The following is a 21,470-nucleotide window of genomic DNA, read 5'->3' as shown; positions in this document are numbered from 1 at the left end:
CTACTGTGCACTGCTCATCAATGCACTTTTTAATGAAAGAATCTTTGGGGGAAAAAAAAATAAAGTAAGTTATCCATTTGTCAACAGTCTGTTATGGTAATAGATGCAATTAATTCAGAACTGCAAACAGAAATGTCAGCACATGCAAATACCTTAATCTGCAGCTGACCAGTGGCCATGAATCAGACACTAGACATCAACAGAAGTTACTTTCTAGAGCAGTGAAGATCCTGGGAGTCCTTATATTGTCTGTAGAAAAAAAATCACCTCCCACTTCTTTAGAATCATCAAACTGTTAGCAACTATACAGGAAAGCCTCTATCATGACAGCATTTTTAGTAAATTTATCCTCACAGAACTCCCAATGTTATATCCAGCTGAAACTGCAAGAACTCACTCTAATGGGCTCCCTAAAATAAAAAAAAATGAAGAAATAGCAAAAATGTCAGAAGTAGGTACTCTGGCTAGCTCCTCAAACAGTCACAAAATACCTATATATGCATATGATTTTAGTGAGAAAAAAATAAAATTCAAAAGTTCATCTGAAAGAGTTAATTGTATCAAAAGAAACAGGGATAGAGGAGGAAGACATAATAGTATCAACCAATGACTGGCTTCAAAGTTACCTTTTAACCTCTTCATCAAAAAATAAACAAAATAGCCGGGCACGGTGGCTCACGCCTGTAATCCCAGCACTTTGGGAGGCCGAGGCGGGTGGATCACGAGGTTGAGAGATCGAGACCATCCTGGTCAACATGGTGAAACCCCGTCTCTACTAAAAATACAAAACATTAGCTGGGCATGGTGGCGCGTGCCTGTAATCCCAGCTACTCAGGAGGCTGAGGCAGGAGAATTGCCTGAACCCAGGAGGCGGAGGTTGCGGTGAGCCGAGATCGCGCCACTGCACTCCAGCCTGGGTAACAAGAGCGAAACTCTGTCTCAAAAAAAAATAAATAAACAAAATAAAGGCATGAACCCCTAGTATATTCTAATGAACTAAGGGTCAGTCTTATTTGTGCATTCTTCCAAATCTGTAAATACGTGTTAATTTTAACAAAGGTATTCTAACTTCTCACTACGAGAACTTAACGAGAATGTACAAAATTGATCCATAATAAGGTCTATTACATACAAAGCAGTGCCCCTAAAAGACTCAGAACCTCAAAGCATATAAAGATACATAAGCAATTACAGTACAATATGATAATGTTTCCATAACAAGGCTACACATCAGGAGCTGTGAATAACACTAAGGTAATGAAGAGAAAGACCGGCCAGGACACAATAGCTAGGCCACCACAAAAGTTGAGTTGCAAAGTAAGGACCTAAAATAAAAGAGCAACATTATATTGAGCTTGTAAGGTGACAAATTTTAAGGACATGTAGAAGGTATGTTCAGCGGGACTAGGCTCAATCAACATTTTCATAGTGTAGTTTCAATCAAGAAACAAGGTACTGTTTAAACTATCCTATTCATTGCAGCCTTGTTTAGATTAGCAAAAGAAAAGGTGGGGGGGTAATAATAGTAATGAAAAAGGGAAATGATTTTTGGTTTGTTTTTTGTTTTTAAGTAGAGATGAGGTCTCACTATGTTGCCCAGACTGGTCTCAAACACCTGGGTTCAAGCAATCCTCCTGCCTCAGCCTCCCGAAGTTTTGTAATTACAGGTAGGAGCTACTGCACCCAGCCAGGAAACGATGTAAAGTCCGCAAATAATAAACTGCATAAATAAATTATACACATATACTACAATTCAAGGCAATCATTAAAATGAATGAGGAATATCTATAATTATTTGGAATGTATTAAGTTGAAAATGATAACTATGATACATTAAGTTAAAATACATTAAGATGCAGACCAAGCACCCACTTCAAAGTATATATACAAAAGAATTAAAAGCAGAGACTCAAACAGATATTTGTACACTAATGTTAACAGCAGCATTATTCACAATAGTCAGAAGGCAGAAATAGATCAACTGTCTATCAACAGATGAATGGATAAACAAAATGTGGTATATATACATTCACTGAAATATTAGCCATAAAAAGAAATGAAATTTTGAAATATACTATGAGTAGATCTTTAAACTATCATGTTTCATGAAATAAGCCATTTGTGTAAAAAGAAAAGAAGAGGGGCCACATATATGAATGCATGACTAGAGTGGTAGAAAATCTCTGGAAGACACGTAAGAAACCAATGACAGATGCCGGGCGCGGTGGCTCAAGCCTGTAATCCCAGCACTTTGGGAGGCCGAGGCGGGCGGATCACAAGGTCAAGAGATCGAGACCATCCTGGTCAACATGGTGAAACCCCGTCTCTACTAAAAATACAAAAAATTAGCTGGGCATGGTGGCACATGCCTGTAATCCCAGCTACTCAGGAGGCTGAGGTGGGAGAATTGCCTGAATCCAGGGAGCGGAGGTTGCGGTGAGCCTAGATCGCGCCATTGCACTCCAGCCTGGGTAACAAGAGCGAAACTCCGTCTCAAAAAAAAAAAAAGAAAGAAACCAATGACAGTTAACTCTGGGAAACACTAGGAAAATGAAGATACAGTATGAATGAATTAAAGAGAGATATATCTTTTGCTAAAACCTTTTTTATACTAGGTAAGTTTCTTATCATTTGTATATATTGCTTAAATATTTTTTTATTTTAAAAAAGAGGGGGCAAGAATAATTTTCCATAGATGCTAAAACCAGTGAGAAAGAGTTGTGAGAGCGACAATTTTGACATGATCTCAAAATACCATCACCTAGACTGCTTATTAATTACAAAGGGGAAAGAAATGTACATTTGCAAAGAAATAATCTCGTGATAGTTACCACCTCAAACAAGCAATCAAACTCAGCATCACCTATAAAGGAGGAAAATGGCATTAAGTGCCTCCTGAGGTGACATAAGGAGTACATAACATGACCTATATAGTGTTAATGCAGTAAATGTTTAATTTGAATATATAATCTTAAATAAACAATACATAAATTCATATTGTAGAACATTGTATAAGACAACTGACTTAGATTCTTCAATAAAGTTAATGTCACTTGGAAAAAAAAGGCTGGGGATTATTCTAGATTTAAAGAAACATAAACACCAAAAGCAATATGTGAATGGGACTGGATCCTGAACCTGAAAAAAAAAACAAAAAGCAACTATAAGAGACATGTAGGAAACAAGAAAGATTTAAATACAAATGTTGCATATTAGGTGATAATGAATTAAAGTTATTCTCTTCTGGTGTGATAAAAGTATTGCGGTTACGTTGGAGAATGTCCTGCTTCTTAGAGGATACATGCCAGTGTACTGGGAGAGTACACTGGCATGTATCCTCTAAGAAGCAGTCATGGGGACTATCATGATGACTACAACTTAACTTAAAGCAAAATGTATGTATGTTTAAAGGAGAAGAAAAAAGCAGTTGCTGCAAAATGCTGCAATTTGTGAATGTAGGTGAAAAGCACTATTCTTCATATTTTCTATAAATTTGAGAAATTTTCAAAATCAGAGTTTGGGGAGGAGTGTAGAAACAGCTGAATCAGGCACAGCTGAGCCCCAGTAACATAAAAGAGGAAAGAAAAAAAAGGTTATCTTTTGCAATAAAAGTATACATAGGAATTAACTGATAAACATGGTTTTTCCATTATTAACCATGTTCTTCCTGATGGAGCATATGTAATAAACTCAATTATCCCCAGAAGTATCTGTATTAAACAAATCTTACTTTTAATTTCCTTACAACATAATCATTTTTCTTTAAGTAATTACAGCGATACCATCTCTATAAATTTAGAGCTAGATTTCTAACTCTTGCTCAAAAATGAGCTGGCAGAAAAACACTGTTCCTATGCACATAGACACTACGTTGCCTACCCTTCCTACAAGTAAGAGAAAAGCCAGGCAGCAAGATGACAAGTTTACTTAAGCTTGTGCTTTGTACAAATTACACAGAAGGAAGCTAAAGGGCACCAAATATCCTGGTTCACCAAAAATTATAGGAAAACAGAATCTTCCATCTCTTAAATCTTCAACCCACATTTTCATTGTTTCAAAACAGTATAAATTCCTATATTGGAAAATATCTAGGCAAATCTGTATTGCATCATGACTAGAAGTAAGTTATAGCAGGGAAAATCTAAAAGGCAAACTGATTTGGAAATGTGTATGTGCTTACTTTTCTATTAATACATCTATTGCCTTGAGAATTCACTTTTATACAAAACACTGAAGTCACACTACAAAGAACTGATTCAGAAGGAAATGGGAAGTTTTTCTTGTTTCCTCATCTTGAACTGTATCTAACTCCCTCCTGAGAACCCCTCAAGTTGACAAAAAAATAAGCAGAATATGCAAATAAATCCATCCCTGTGGATATATGCTTCTATGAATGTAAATTACACTTCGGTAAGAAAAGTTTTAAACATATTTAAATAAAACACGTAGGTACAAGCTTAACAAAACGTGCAGGATCTACATGCTAAAAAGCATAAAGACATTGATGAAGGAAATCAAAGATCATCAAAATAGATGGAGAGACATGCCACATTCCTAAATTGGAAAACTAAATATTGTAAAATGTCAATTCTCCTCCAAATTGATCTATAAATTCAATCTAATAATACCAGAAAGTTTTTTCGTAGTTATAAGCAATCTTATTTTAAAATTTTATATGAAAAGAGTAAGGAACTAGAATAGCTAAAAACAGACATCTGACCATCAACTTACAATCAACAATACTGAGATACATAAATAAAACATATTGCCCAATCCTCAAAAGAAGAATATTTTCAAAAAAAGACCTTCATAAAAATCTGCTTGGACAGAGAGAATTATTAACAAAGCACATTACTAGAGGTTGTCAATAAATCAGGAAGTAAGATTTGGTAAAGAATCTACAAGTGGTTTCTAAAGAACTGACTTCAAGTACGAAAATCCATTTCACAACAGAACAGGCTCTTTTCCTTCCCACCACTACAACAGTAGTGATAATCAGATATGGACACACACACACACACACACACACACACTCATAAGTACATACACTAAAAGAGGCCATATATAGAGTGCTCCAGAAGAACCACACTGTATTCTTCTTAATGTTTACAAAATCGGAGTTGCTTATCTTTTCATCTAGGACAGTGTGAAAGCAGTTTTTGAAAAACATCAACCCACAAAATAATCAATAAATCCCCAAAGTCTAAAGAAAAAACAATAAAATGAAGATTTATACTACTCATAGTCTCCTTGAATTAGCCTATCCCCAAATAATTTTTTACCTACTGACCTAGCCTGTACTAACAGGTCAGCTATTAGTATGGGAGGAAGAAGAGAGAAAACTATCCATCCCAGTTTGCGCAGAAAATTAACATTGTATGTCTGTCGTTTCTGCATGTACCATTTTACTGTGGCAGAGGCAGATGATCAAATGCCTATCAATGTCCTCTTCTAAGAATATAGTATTTTGGCCAGGCGCGGTGGCTCACACCTGTAATCCCAGCAATTTGGGAGGCTGAGACAGGCAGATCACCTGAGGACAGGAGTTCAAGCCCAGCCTGGCCAACCTGGTGAAACCCCTTCTCTACTAAAAATACAAAAATTAGCTGGGTGTGGTGGTGGGCGCCTGTAATCCCAGCTACTCAGGAGGCTGAGGCAGGAGAATGGCTTGAACCCAGGAGACAGAGGTTGCAGTGAGCTGAGATCATGCCTGCACTCCAGCCTGGGCAACAAGAGCAAAACTCTGTCTCAAAAAAAAAAAAAAAAAAAAAAAAAATACAGTATTTTAAGTTATAAAACAGTATGTATAGAATTTGGAAAAGAGTATTTCTATAAATAGACCTATAAAAAAACTGAACTACACATCATAATTTAACGATTATTCTTCATGATGTGATTACAGATAGTTTTCACCTTTTTCCACCATCTAAAAATCATTTTTATAACAAATATATTACTTTTCACACTTAGAAGGGAGTTATTTCCATTTCTTAAAATGCAACTTTTCTTTGTGACCCAAATCCTCATCTCAAGAGCATGCATTACTCTTCTTTAATATGTTATTCACCAAGAACTAAGGCTATGTGATTGAGTACAGACAACATTAGCTTTGCGGGGGGTTTTAGGATTTTTTTTTTTTTTTTTTTTTTTTTTTTTTTTTTTGAGACAGAGTCTGGCTCTGTTGCCTAGGCTGGAGTGCAATGGCATGATAGCTCATTCCAAATTCCACCTCTCAGTTTCTAGGGATTCTCATACCTTAGTCACCTGAGTAGCTAGGGTTACAGACGTGCACCATCACATCCAGCTACTTTTTGTATTTTTAGTAGAGACAGGGTTTTGCCATGTTGGCCAGGCTGGTCTTGAACTCCTGGCTTCTAGTTATCTGTCCACCTTAGCCTCCCATAGTGCTGGGATTACAGGCGTGAGCTGGTACACACAGCCAACATTAGCTTTTAAGATGCAGAAAATTTAAATCCAAGAACCAGCTCTGCTGTGGAAAATATGAAACCTACCTGTTTACTTTTCAAAGTTGTTAAGAGGATCAAGTAAGAATTCATGTGAAAGTACTTTAATGCAATGTACTAATGTGAGCTATAATTATTACAATTTCATGAATGAAACTGTATAACCTCAGATCCCATGTATAAAATGAGTGAGGTCTTAAATGAGTTCCAATGCATTTCTAAATCTGAAATTCTGTATTAACAATATCCTCTTAACTCAGTATCTACTTGCATCTAATCTACCTTCCATAGAGGTATACCTTTTTTATAGATAATGGTTCCCAGGTCTTCATGCTTTCTATCTTCACTAGGACATAGCCAACTCTCCACATTCTTCTCTTATGGCTCTGATTGTCTGAAAGTTAAAGAAAATACATCTGTTCCTTCCAAACAGACTTGAAGTCCCCTCTTAATCTAATTATATTTCATGCTCTCCACCTTCCATATCTTGCAGTGTAGAGTAGTCGCTACGCACATGAAACCTGGAGCCAGGCTACCTAGGTTTAGATCCTGGCTTTACTATGTCACTAGCTCTGCAATGTAATTGAGCAATTTACTTAATCTCTCTGTGCCTCAGTTTCCTCATCTGTAAAATGGGTATAATAAGAGTATGCCTATTGTAAAAGGTTGTGTAAAGTACTGAAAACAGTGCCTGGATGTAGTAAATGTTACATAGTGACTGATTAAGTCCTTTTCTAACCTTGCTTCTCTAAAAGTGTAATGCTTACAGGCTAAGATGAAACAATGAACAAAAATTTGCCTCTTGCTGTCTTCTCACTGAAAAATGTCTTATTATTTCCCTATCAAAACCTTCTCCACATCACTGTAATGAACACAAACACGCTCTTCACGGTTGCCTTTTTTTTTTTTTTTTTAAATCTGTTCAAATCCTCTAACCTATTAATCCGTTCTCATGCTGCTATGAAGAAATACCCAAGACTGGGTAATTTAAAAAGGAAAGAAGTTTAATTGCCTCACAGTTTCACAGGGCTGGGGAGACCTCAGAAAACTTACAATCATGGTAGAAGGAGTTAGCAAACACATTCTTCTTCACATGACGGCAAGAAGGAGAAATGACAAGCCAAGGTGGGAAAAGCCCCTTTTAAAACCCTCAGATCTCATGAGAACTCACTATCAGGAGAACAGCATGAGGGTAACCATTCCCATGATTCATTTACCTCCCACAGGGTCCATCCCACCACACATAGGGATTATGAGAACTACAATTCAAGATGAGATTTAGATGGGGACACAGCCAAACCATATCACCTAGCATTTCCCAAAATTTGTTCCTTAGATCACTAGTTCCTCAAGATGTTGTAAGGGGGGAAAAAGATTCAGAGATCAAATAAATTTGGAAAATACTGAGTTAATGTTAAACAAGCTTCTTTACTGTAAGTCTTTTACATGTTAATATGTACTTGAAATTCTAAGAGAAAATGAAGTACACATTGTTTTCAAGTTTATTCGACTCCAGAGCCCTTTTGTCAAGGAGCCACATTGGGAAATACTGCTGCTCCAGTTCTGACAACCTTTAATACAAAATACGCTGTCTTATGTAAACTCAGTATTTTATTAATCTGATTCACACAAAAGGTCTGTTCTCAAGTTCATGCTGAGAAATCTGGCTCAATAAACTAATAACTACTGCCCTGCACAAATTACTTTTGAAATTTCTGAATATCAACATTGTCCTCTTAAAAAGAACAAACATCAGTGACCAGCTCCACACTCTAAGTCACGAGCTATTTATTTTCATGATGGGATTTAACCTACTTATTTACCAACATCCTTTGAATAAAGTTTATTTATTCAACATTCCCTTAAAGGAATTCAGAACCTTGCCAATCATCCCAGTACCAGTGCTGCATAAATATAGTGTCCCAAACATACAACTTAGTGTTGAAGAAATACTAAAAAAAGAAAATGCCATCTAACACATGAATGAGGAAGGAACAACAAAGTTTCACTATTTTGCAATCCCTGATGAATTAGGAAGTCTAAGCAATTACCCTCAATAGCCACTAACATCACAAAGAGATGTAAGACCTTACTTATCTCCTGATGAAAACACAAATCACTCCTATAAAGTACTGAGAAAAAAAAAAAACAACATAAAAACCAACCTATCAATTTACAGGAAGTTAAGGAAACACAAGAACATGTTAAGTGACATTACAGAGATAGAATCAGCAAAATGAAACTAAGGGAAACTTATCAGGGCAAACAACCTGGTTTCTTTAATTTAAAAATTAAGAAAAAAAAAGAGATGAAGAGAGTCTAAAGATTTAAAATGATTAATAAACACATCAAACTACTGCAAAGTATGAATCTTATTTGGATTTCACTTCAAGCAAATAAACCATAGGTCTATATCTATTTATAAATCATAGAAATATGAAGCCTGATTCATATTTGATATTAAGAACTTGCTATACACTTTTTGGTATGATAATATTATGGTTATGCTATAAAAAGAGAGAGGCTGGGTACTGTGGCTCACACCTGTAATGCTAGCACTTTGGGAGGCCAAGGAAGGTGGATCATAAGGTCAGGAGTTCAAGACCAGCCTGACCAACATGGTGAAACCCCATCTCTATTAAAATACCAAAGATTAGCTGGGCGTGGTGGCACGAACCTGTAATCCTAGCTACAGGAGGCTGAGGCAGGAGAATAGCTTGAACACAGGAGGCAGAGGTTGCAATGAGCCAACATTACACCACTGCACTCCAGCGTGGACGACAGAGTGATACTTGGTCTCAAAAGAAAAAAAGAGAGAGAGACAAAAAGAGAGAGACTCTATCTTTTAAAAATCAGTATTGAAATATCAGAAACGTAAATATTACATATGTCAAGGACTTGATTTAAAACAATCCAGAGGTCAGTGTGGTGGCTCATGCCTGTAATCCAAACACTTTGGGTGGATCACCTGAGGCAAGGAGTTCAAGACCAACCTGGCCAACATGGCAAAACCCTATCTCTATACTAAAAATACAAAAATTAGTCAGGCATGGCAGTACACACCTGTAATTCCAGCTATTTGAGAGGTTGGGCCACAAGTGTCGCTTGAACCCAGGAGGCAGAGGTTGCAGTCAGCTGAGATCATGCCACTACACTCCAGTCTGGGTGACAGGGCAAGACTCTGCCTCAAACAATAATAATAATAATAACAACAACAACAATCCAGGGATTGGGCATGAGGGGTGCCAGAAAGAAATATAGATGAAACAAGACTACCTATAAGTTGATAATTCTTGAAGTTCAATACTGGGTACATGAGAGCTCTTTATACTATCCCCTCTACTTTTATATTAATATATATTTAAAATATTCTATAATAAAAAGATAAGAAAAAATGCTATATGGGAATTGAATTATCATAGTATCTACCTATTTCCATAACAGATTAATCCAGAGTCAGGTACAAGTGAATGTTAATTTACTAAAATCAAATTATATTTAGAGTACCATAAGGAATCATTTGACCTGAACATCACAATCAGTCAACATGCTAAACTCTCCGATGTAATTACTCTTATTTACAAGTCTGTTAACAGTATCTAACCAATTTATACCCCTCTGTGGAAAAAAAAAAAATGTGTTTAAGTATTATTTAAGTTTTTTATTAAATAAAGCAACAGTCACAGAAAAAAAAAACTGCAGACAATATTGCAGAGTCATTGCTGTCTTTCTAGTCCTATGGGCCTTTGGTACTTCCGGAATTTATCGTCAGCAGAGTTAGTGCATAAGCACTCCAGCTCACTGAGCTCCCAAACAGGACTAGTTTAATCCTGTGTACAAAAACCCTTTCTGCCTACCTACTCTGAAATAAGGAGCCAAACCGACAGATGGCAGACGAAAAGGAAGAGGGAGGTGTTAAGAAGGCAGTACAAGACAGCACTGGGAAAAAATAACAGAAAGAACTGAAAGACATCTTAAATACAAATATAAAGATATAAAATATTCAGCAATGTCTTAGATTTTTGCAAAACAAAGTCACATTTTGTCCCTAATCAATTACTTTAAAGCTAAGTGATTCTGTGATTCATATTGGATTTTATTCCTGTATGTGACATACCTTTGAGAGTTTTGAGAAATCCTTAATATCTCACAATTTACATTAACCAAAGCATTTCAAACTATTCTCAAAAGAACAAGAGAAATGGGACATGCTAAACTTTTATCATTTCACTACTGCCACACATCTGCCTTTTTAGAAGTTACCAGACTAAGGCCGGGCGCGGTGGCTCAAGCCTGTAATCCCAGCACTTTGGGAGGCCGAGGCGGGTGGATCACGAGGTTGAGAGATCGAGACCATCCTGGTCAACGTGGTGAAACCCCGTCTCTACTCAAAATACAAAAAATTAGCTGGGCATGGTGGCACGTGCCTGTAATCCCAGCCTCTCAGGAGGCTGAGGCAGGAGAATTGCCTGAACCCAGGAGGCGGAGGTTGCAGTGAGCCGAGATCGCGCCATTGCACTCCAGCCTGGGTAACAAGAGCGAAACTCCGTCAAAAAAAAAAAAAAAAAGAAAGAAAATGTTTACAAAATTATTTTATAAACTAAAAAACTATAAATAAATGCAAGTTGTTATTCTCTATTTGCAATTTAGACAGTTTGCTTAAGGTTACTCCTTAATATCACTGGGTTTCAAGGTCTACCAAGAAAAATTTTATATTTCAAGTCATAAAGATTCACTAATATTCACTTTTTAATAGCAAAGTCCAGTCCTTACACCAATTACTGTTCTCTTCTATCATCTATTCCTCTTCTTGGCAGAACAGAACTAGAAACATGCTTTAAGAAATCAAAGCAGGCTGGGCGCAGTGGCCCGAGCCTGTAATGCCAGCACTTTGGGAGGCCGAGGCGGGCAGATCATGAGGTTAAGAGATCGAGACCATCCCGGCCAACATGGTGAAACCCCATCTCTACCAAAAACAAAAATTAGCCGGGAGTGGTGGCACATGCCTGTGGTCCCAGCTACTCCAGAGGCTGAGGCGGAAGAATCGCTTGAACACAGGAGGTAGAGGTTGCAGTTAGCTGAGATTGCGCCACTGCACTCCAGCCTGGCAACAGAGCAATACTGCATCTCAAAAAAAAAAAAAAAAAGAAAGAAAGAAAGAAAGAAATCAAAGCAATAGGTAGTCTCTAAAGTTCTGTCTCATTGTCACCATGATCCCTGAACACCCCAAGTAGTGTCATGATCCTGCCCACATGACACTACTTGGATGGGGTTTTAGATCAGCCAACCCAAACTATGTCATAGAGGCTGGCCATTTCTATGCTCTACCCCCCACAGTCTCCACCAGCACTTTTTCATTTCTAAATTCTCATTCAGTTTGCATCACCTCCTAGCTCTATGATCTTAGGCAAGTTACTTAATCTCTCTGTGCTTCAAAGTTATCATCTGCAAACAAGGTTTTACCTCGTAAGTTTAAACATGGGTTAAATAATACATGGAAAAACACTAAGAGAGTGGATAAGTGTTCTCACCACAAAAATGATGACTAAGTGAGGTAATGTATATGTAAATTAGCTAATTTAGTCATTCCCCAATGTATACATACTTCAAAACTTCATGTAGCACACAAAAAACACATACAATTTTAACCGCCAATTTAAAAATAAAAAATAATACATGAAACTACTTACAACAGTGACTGCACAGTAAATGCTCAGTAAGTATTGCTAGTGTTATTCCTTTCTATGTGTATCTGTCTAGTCCTCCACCTCACCACCATCATTAAATTACACAAATCTTTCCATCATTCTCCATCCCTCGTTCTTTCCAAAAGAATAAGCAAATTTTGAGAAAGCAGATACTATGATCATATTACTAAATTTCAATATACATGACTGAATATTTGGTTATGTAAGAAAGTTCAATAATACCTTATAAAAAAGATAATGGCCCATCATGCTTTGAAGTATAATCTTCCTAGTTCTAAATTAGGTTATCTACTTATTTCCAATACTACCAGTTAGCAAGGCTGCTTACTTGAATTATATCGCATAAAAGCGCCCATAACCAAAGAGTTTTATGGTATAGTGACTAAGCTCTTAAAATACAGCAAAACTTTAAAAAGCTTTCCATAAATGCTACTTTAAAAAAAAAAAAAAAAAAAACAATGTATCTCAAAAAAAATCAAAAGCAACAGAGACATCCTTTTTTTGCTTTTGAGAAAAGGTCTTGCTATGTTGCCTAGGCTAGTATTGAACTCCCGTGCTCAAGCAATCCTCCCGCCTTGGCCTCCCAAGCAGCTATGACTGTAAGCATGCCACCACACTCATCTTAACAGTGACCTTAAATCAGGAGCTTAGAGTGAGGAAAAAAAACTTACCAGAAACAAGAGGAAATACCACTGCTAAATTAACATTACTGCCAGGTGAGGTGGCTCATGCCTGTAATTCCAGCACTTTGGGAGGCCAAGGCAGGAGGATCACCTGACGTCAGGAGTTCAAGACCAGCCTGACCAACATGGAAAAACCCTATCTCTTCTAAAAATACAAAATTAGCCAGGCGTGGTGGCACATGCCTATAATCCCAGCTATTCAGGAGGCTGAGGCAGGAGAATTGCTTGAATGCGGGAGGCAGAGGTTGCGGCGAGCTGAGATCGAGCCATGCACTCCAGCCTGGGCAACAAGAGTGAAATTCCGTGTCCTGCCCCACAAACACACACACACACACAATTACTACCGTTAGGGGACAACCAAATAGCTTAAACACTTGCAACAAGAACAAGAGCTAAAAATTCAAGTTTTTTTACATGCTACTTAACACACTCTATCAACAATTATGTGCTCTAGATAATGTTATAAATTCTAAATCCTAACATTTCGCATGTAAGTACTCAAGGCAAAGAATTCACACCATTGTTTAACTGACACAATAGTTCTCCTTCAGCTTATGAATTACTTGATCTGGCCAGGCTGGGTAGCTCGTGCCTATAATCCCAGCACTTTGGGAAGCTGAGGTCTGAGGGTCACTTGAGCCCAGGAGTTTGAGACCAGCCTAGGCAACAGAGTGAGATCCCCATCCCTAAAAAAATTAGCCGGGTGTGGTGGTACACACCTGTAGTCAAAGCTACCTGGGAGGCTGAGGTGGAAGGATCACCTGAGTCTTGGGAGGTCAAGGCTCCAATGAGCCGTGATCCCACCACTGCACTCCAGCCTGGGAGACACAGTGAGATCTTGTCTTTAAAAAAAAAAAAAAAAAAAAAAAAAAAATCAGTTAATCTTATTTAGAGACAGTTTTACTCCACAGACAACTTCCTGGAGTTGTACTCCTAGTTTACTACACGCTGGGGACTTTTCTAGGCAGTGGAATAAACAATATATCCAAGGTTCCTGCTTTCATGGAGTTTACATTCTAGTAAGGAAGACAAACAATAACCAGATAGGCAAGTAATTCAGTATCAGGAAGCATAAGTGCCCCCCCACCCAAAAAAAAAAACAAGAGAGACAGGGGATGTAGGGAGTGGCCACTATTTTCTATACTGTATTAACTGAAAATCTCTCAACAGGGGTGAGGTCTGAGGCACTCTCTTTAAGCAGAAGCCTGAATTATGTGAGTTAGCCAGCAGTGCAAAAACTTGAGGGCAGAGACAAATAAGTTTTAAACCCTGGAAGTGTGTCTGGCCCGGTCAAGGAATACAGAAAGTTCAATGTAGCCCAAGCAGAATAAATAAGGAGACGGTGGCAGGGACTACATCATGTAGGACCTTGCAGGCCACGACCAGGAATTGGCTTTAAATTTAAAATAACCATATTTTAAATTATTTTAAAATGTTAAAATATTTAAATTACTCTAAAATAGCCGGGCAGTGGCTCACACCTATAATCCAGAACTCTGGGAGGCCAAGGTAGGCAGATCACTTGAGGCCAGAAGTTCGAGACTAGCCTGACCAATATGGTGAAACCCTGTCTCTACTAAAAATACAAAAATCAGCCAGGTCTGGTGGCACATGCCTGTAATCCCAGCTACTCAGAAGGTTGAGGCAGGAGAATCACTTAAACCTGGAAGACGGAGGTTGCAGTGAGCCAAGATCATGCCACTGCACTCCAGCCTGCGCAGCAGAGCAAGACTCCATCTCCAAAAAAAAATTATTTTAAAATAATTCTAATTTAATTTAGAAGTCATCTGAGATATTAAATAAAGGAGTAATTAACATATGAAAAGGTCATTCTAGTTATGAAGTAGAAAACAGCCTATAAGAGGTTAAGTGAGAAAACAAGGAAACCACATAAGAGACTCACACAGGATAGGGTTGTGGTTTAAACCAGCATAAGGCAGACATGACAAAATATGATCAGATTAGAAATGTATTCAGAAGAGCCGGGCGCGGTGGCTCAAGCCTGTAATCCCAGCACTTTGGGAGGCCGAGGCGGGTGGATCACAAGGTCGAGAGATCGAGACCAACCTGGTCAACATGGTGAAACCCCGTCTCTACTAAAAATACAAAAAATTAGCTGGACATGGTGGCACGTGCCTGTAATCCCAGCTACTCAGGAAGCTGAGACAGGAGAATTGCCTGAACCCAGGAGGTGGAGGTTGCGGTGAGCCGAGATCGCGCCATTGCACTCCAGCCTGGGTAACAAGAGCAAAACTCCGTCTCAAAAAAAAAAAAAAAAAAAAAAAAAGAAATGTATTCAGAAAAGAGAGCCAAGATGATTTGCTAATACACTAGTTATATGATATAAAGAAAAAGAAAAATCATAGATCACTTAGATTCTGGCCTGAGCAACTAGTTGAATAGTCCTGCCATTTATTAATACTAAGAGAAGATTCAGAGGAAATAATGAGAATAGAAATCACACCTTCTGTGCTGAACAAATTTAGTTTGAGATGTCTATTAGATGTTTTGTTATATAGGTAAACTCATGTTATGGGGCTTTGTTGTACAGATTTCATCACCCAGATATTAAGCTTAGTACCCATTAGTTATTTTTCCTGATCCTCTCCCTCCTCGCATTCAACACTCTCCAAAAGGCCCCAGTGTCTGTTGTTCCCCTTCATGTGTCCATGTTTTCTCATCAATTAGCTCCCACTTATACACGAGAACAAGCAGATTAACTATGACAATCTTGGGGAGGAGGTCTAGGCTGAAGACATAAATGTGAGTCAATCAGCATATAGATAGTATTTAAAGACATAGAACTAAATAAACATAGATGTGGAAGATTTTTTTTATTTCATCATCACATCCTACATAGCAGCTATAATTATTCCTTTTTTTTCTTTCTTTCTTTTTTCTGAGACAAAGTCTCGCTTTTGTCCCCCAGGCTGGAGTGCAATGGCACTATCTGGGCTCACTGCAACCTCTGCCTCCTGGTTTGAAGCCATTCTCCTGCCTCAGCCTCTGGAGAAGCTGGGATAACAGGCGCCTGCCACCACGCCCAGCTAATTTTTGCATTTTTAGTAGAGACAGGGTTTCACCATGTTGGCCAGTCTGATCTCGAACTTCTGATCTCAGGTGAACCGTCCACCTCGGCCTCCCAAAGTGCTATGATCACAGGTGTGAGCCACCAGGCTCAGTCTAATTATTCCCATTCTACAGATCAGAAAACTGAGGCTAAGAGATTAAGACTTGCCTAACATCATTCTGCTAACTGGTAGAAAGAAGAGGGGGATAAAAAGAACAGATCTAACTGCTGACAATCCCCATGACCTTTCTCAACTGGGGTTTGTTATCTGAACCTCAGGACACAGACAATAATCAGAGCAAATACTTTCTCAATTCTCACAAGGATGGTACATAACTAGTGCCATCCTAGATACACTGGAGAGAAGTTAATTCTTTACATATAACAAGTGTCTGAATGTCTTTGGGAATTTGGGTTTTATTTTCCTATGAAACCCCAGTCGAAAGAAAAAAAGAAACTATACTAATATTATTCCATTACTACTATTAGGAATCATTTAAAATGAGAGACATTCCTGCACAGTAAAAGAACAATTAACAAAATGAAAACGCAGCCAATGGATTTGGAGAAAATATTTGCAAACTATGTATCTGATAAAGGGTTAATATCCAAAATATATAAGGAACTCACACAACTCAATAGCAAAAAAACAAAAATAAATAACCTGATTTTAAAATGGTCAAAGGACCTGGATAGACGACATTTCTTCAAATAGGACGTAAAAATGGCCAACGGATATATTAAAATGTGCTCAACATCACTAATCATCAGGGAAACACAAAACACAACCACAATGAGGTATCACCTCACACCTGAAAGAATGGAGATTACCAAAGAGACAAGAGATAAGTGATGATGAGGGAGTGGAGAAAAGGGAGTACTTGAACACCGTTGGTGGAAATGTAAATTGGAAGAGCCATTATGGAAAACAGTATGTAGGTTTCTCAAAAACGTAAAAAGAAAACAACCATATGATCCAGCAATCTCTCTTCTGGGTTTTAACCCAAAAGAAATAAAAGCAGCATCTCAGAAAGAGGTCCGCACACCCATGTTCGCTATAGCATTATTCACACTAGCTGAGATGTGGAGCCAATCTACATATCTGTCATTGGATGGTTTAATAAAGAAATTGTGATACAAACACACTTTGGAATATTATTCTGCTTTTAAAAAGGAGATCCTGCCATTTACAATAAAACGAATGAACCTGGAAGACAATGTGTTTAGTGAAAAAAGCCAGACATAGGAACAAAAAAGAGAAACTAAATAATCTTTTTTGTATATGTGGAATATTTTTTTAAAAAGTTAAATACATAGAAACAGAGACTAGAAACTAGTGGTTGGGAGAGTAGGGGAGATGTAGGTCAACGGAACAAAGTTGCAGATATGTAGGATGAATAAACCTAGACCCCTAAAGTATAGCATGAGGGCTGGGTGTGGTGACTAATGCCTATAATCAATCCCAGCACTTTGGGAGGCCAAGGCAGGCAGATCACTTGAGGCCTGGAGTGCGAGAGCAGCCTGGACAACTCAATGAAACCCCATCTCTATTAAAAATACAAAAAATTAGCCAGGTGTGGCAGTGCACACCTATAATCTCAGCTACTCAGGTGGCTGAGGCAAAAGAATTGCTTGAACCCAAGGTGGAGATTACAATGAGCGGAGATGGTGCCACTGCACCCCAGTCTGGGTGACAGAGCAAGACTCTGTCTCAAAAAATAAAGTATACCCTGAGTATTATAATTAATATTAGTGTATCATATACCAGAAATTTTCTAAAAGTAGATTTTAAATTATCCTAGCACACACAAAAAAAGTAGCTATGTGAGATGATGGGTATGTTAAATTATTACATATAGCAATCATTTCACTATGTATATCAAAACATCATGTGTACGCATTAAATTTATATAATAAATAAGCCTGAAATAAATAAATAAAATTAGAGAGAAGAGATTGGTAAATAATATGTTACCATCCTGTGTCTTCTTGTGGGCTTATTTTGTAATCAGTAAAATGAAGTATTATTTGAAGTTTTTATAGCAGCAGAAGTGATTGTACTTTAAGACTATACCCGGTGGCTCAAGCCTGTAATCCCAGCACTTTGGGAGGCCGAGGCGGGTGGATCACGAGGTCAAGAGATCGAGACCATCCTGGTCAACATGGTGAAACCCCATCTCTACTAAAAATACAAAAAATTAGCTGGGCATGGTGGCGCGTGCCTGTAATCCCAGCTACTCAGGAGGCTGAGGCAGGAGAATTGCCTGAACCCAGGAGGCGGAGGTTGCGGTGAGCCGAGATCGCGCCATTGCACTCCAGCCTGGGTAACAAGAGCAAAACTCCGTCTCGAAAAAAAAAAAGACTATACCAGACCTTTACTGGTTCCATTCACAATCAGCAGTCAGCATCTATTTTCCTGGGAACATCAATTCATTAGAAAACCACTAGAAAAAAAAAAAGAAAGAAAGAAAAATAATTTTTTTTGAGACAGAGTCTTGCTCTGTCACCCAGGCCAGAGTACAGTGGCATGATCTCAGTTCACTACAACCTCCGCCTCCTGAGTTCAAGTGATTCTCCTGTCTCAGTCTCTCAACTAACTGAAATTACAGGCAACCACCACCATGCCCAGTTAATCTTTGTATTTTTAGTAGAGATGGGGTTTCACCATGTTGGCCAGGCTAGTTTCGAACTCTTGACTGCAGGTGATCTACCCACCTTGGCCTCCCAAAGTGCTGAGATTACAGGTATAAGCCACCATACCCGGCCAAATAATTATTTAAAAAGAAACCACTGGAATATAAGCTCATCAAGTGCCAGAATCTCTGTTTGTCAATTAATGTGTTCCAAGTACCTGGAACAGTGCACTCTCTGGGAATGACCCTAAATTTCCAGTCTTGCTGGGCAGTACTTGTTACTCTATAAGATAGAGATTTCTTCGTGTTGTCTTAATTTTCTGGCACCAGTAAAATATAACAGGATTGCCCTAACGCAGAACTTTCAACTCATAGTTTAATTTTCGTTACAACTGCCCTTCTTCCTTATGTAACTATGACAGGTTCCAACATACTGCCATTACTGGTCCAAAGAACTACCATACTATGGCTATCAATATGCACTGTATATACTATTCAAAACAACTATGTACAATGTGAACTAATAACTACTGTATCACATATTCTAGAGGAAGAAATATTCTTACATTTCACTTATCCTTTGTTAAAATCCACACGTATTTTAGAGCACAGGTACCATACATCAATGTAGCACTTCCATTAAATGCAAAATGTTAAAGTGAGCAATCCTGACTAGGCCAGAACTAATGGACTTTACCTGCACATAACAAGTTACATGTATGAATGCAATATTAGTGGACAATGTATTTCATTTTCAAGCTATAAGAACCCACCATCTGCAAGCATTAAGCGCCCATCCACAAGGGGTCATCAGAATGACTACTGTTTTTTTAATCACTTATCTCTGGCAAAAATATATATACATTAAAAGAATGACAACATATTCTGTTGGTGCTTTCATACATTACTGGTGGGAATGCAAATTAATACATTTGTGGAGGAAAATTTGGGAATTTGGGAATATCTAACAAAACCACAAGTGCACTTAACTTTGGAACCAGCAATCACACTTAAAGAAATCTACCTTGAGGGCCGGGCGCGGTGGCTCAAGCCTGTAATCCCAGCATTTTGGGAGGCTGAGGCGGGTGGATCACGAGGTCAAGAGATCAAGACCATCCTGGTCAACAAGGTAAAACCCCGTCTCTACTAAAAATACAAAAAAGTAGCTGGGCATGGTGGCGCATGCCTGTAATCCCAGCTACTCGGGAGGCTGAGACAGGAGAATTGCCTGAACCCAGGAGGCAGAGGTTGCGGTGAGCCGAGATCGCGCCATTGCACTCCAGCCTGGGTAACAAGAGTGAAAGTCCGTCTCAAAAAAAAAAAAAAAAAAAGAAATCTACCTTGAAAGGCCAGGCATGGTGGCTCATGCCTGTAATCGCAGCACTTTGGGAGGCCGAGGTGCGTTGATCACCTGAGGTCAGGAGTTTGAAACCACCCCGACCAACCAGGTGAAACCCCATCTCTAAAAAAAAAAAGAAATCTACCTTGAAGATACAGTTCTAGCAATACCAAAATATTATGCACAAGGTTATTTACATAAGAAACAACCTAAATGCCCATACATAGATGACTAATTGAAGAGGTTAAGATACATTTATACAGTCAAGTCACAGCTGTAAAAAAAGAATAGGCTGAGTGCAGTGGCTCACTCCTATAATCCCAAGACTTTGGAAGGCCAGTGTGGGAGGATCACTTGAGCCCAGGAATTTGAGATCAGCCTGGGCAACATGACAAAACCCCATCTCTACAAAAAAATCAACAAATTAGCCAGGTGTGGTGGTGCACACCTGTAATCCCAGGTACTCATGTGGCTGAGGCAGGATCCCTTAAGCCCAGGGGGATTAAGTCTGCAGTGAGCCATGATTGTACCACTGTACTCCAGACTGGGCAACAGACTAAGACTATGTCAAAAAACAACAACAACAACAAAGAATATGATAGGAATATCTCTTCAAAAGAATGAAGTGATTTGCAGTCACTTCCAGGGTATACAATTGAGTGAAAAAGGTAAAGTGCAAAAGTGTATAATATACTCTTCACATTAAAAAGGGAACAGGAAAATAATCTGGAAGTTTCTCTAAAAGTTAAACATAGAGTAATCATATGACACAGCAATTCCACCCCTAGGTACCCATTAGAATTGAAAACATATGTTCACAAAAAAAAAAATTGTACATGAATGTGCAGAACAGCATTATTCATAACAGCTAGTAAGTAGAAAACCAAATGTCCTTCAACTGATGCATGGATGAACAAAATATAGTATATTCATACAATGCAGTAACATTCAGTTATCAAAAGGAAGGAAGTACTGATACATGCTACAACATTGATCAACCTTGACAAAATTATGCTAAGTGAAAGAAGCCAAGCACAAAATGCCACATATTACATGATTCCATTAACACAAAACATCCAGAACAGGCAAATGCATGCAGAAAAGTAGATTGGAAAGGGGACATGGGAAGTGACCTCTAATGGATACCGAGTTTCTTCTGGGGGTGACGAAAGTGTTCTGGAATTAGATAGTTGCAACGGTTGCACCACCTTGTGAATATACTAGAAACCACTGAACTGTACACTTTAAAAGAATGAGTTGTATGGTATGTGAACTGTATGACAATAAGGAATTGTACGACAACAAGTAGCTGTATGAGAAGAAAAGGAATATAAAAAAAGTCCACATATATTTTCTTTTTTTTTTTTTTTTTTTTTTTTTTTTTTGAGACGGAGTTTCGCTCTTGTTACCCAGGCTGGAGTGCAATGGCACGATCTCGGCTCACCGCAACCTCCGCCTCCTGGGTTCAGGCAATTCTCCTGCCTCAGCCTCCTGAGTAGCTGGGATTACAGGCACGTGCCACCATGCCCAGCTAATTTTTTGTCTTATTAGTAGAGACAGGGTTTCACCATGT

The 21,470-nt window shown here is 38.4% G+C and overlaps 1 protein-coding gene across 9 annotated transcripts in view; it reads right to left on the bottom strand.

The window, feature by feature from the left end:
• The window catches only part of HERC1 (HECT and RLD domain containing E3 ubiquitin protein ligase family member 1), a 234,792-nt gene that overhangs the window by 206,456 nt on the left and 6,866 nt on the right, over window positions 1-21,470 (bottom strand). The window contains exon 2 of one of the 9 annotated variants that reach the window (XM_074393495.1): window positions 6,764-6,858. The exons of 7 other annotated variants lie outside the window; for them this stretch is intronic. The gene's annotated coding sequence lies outside the window, so the exon portion shown is untranslated. Of the gene's footprint in view, window positions 1-6,763; window positions 13,687-21,470 lie in introns of those variants that run through there. One more of the 9 variants, XM_074393496.1, reaches the window with a different exon arrangement.

This window comes from Saimiri boliviensis, chromosome 2 (genome assembly GCF_048565385.1).
Source record: "Saimiri boliviensis isolate mSaiBol1 chromosome 2, mSaiBol1.pri, whole genome shotgun sequence".
NCBI classification, from domain to species: Eukaryota; Metazoa; Chordata; class Mammalia; order Primates; family Cebidae; genus Saimiri; species Saimiri boliviensis.
The sequence above is the reverse complement of the archived record's forward strand: the minus strand, read 5'-3'. Positions and strand labels throughout refer to the sequence as shown.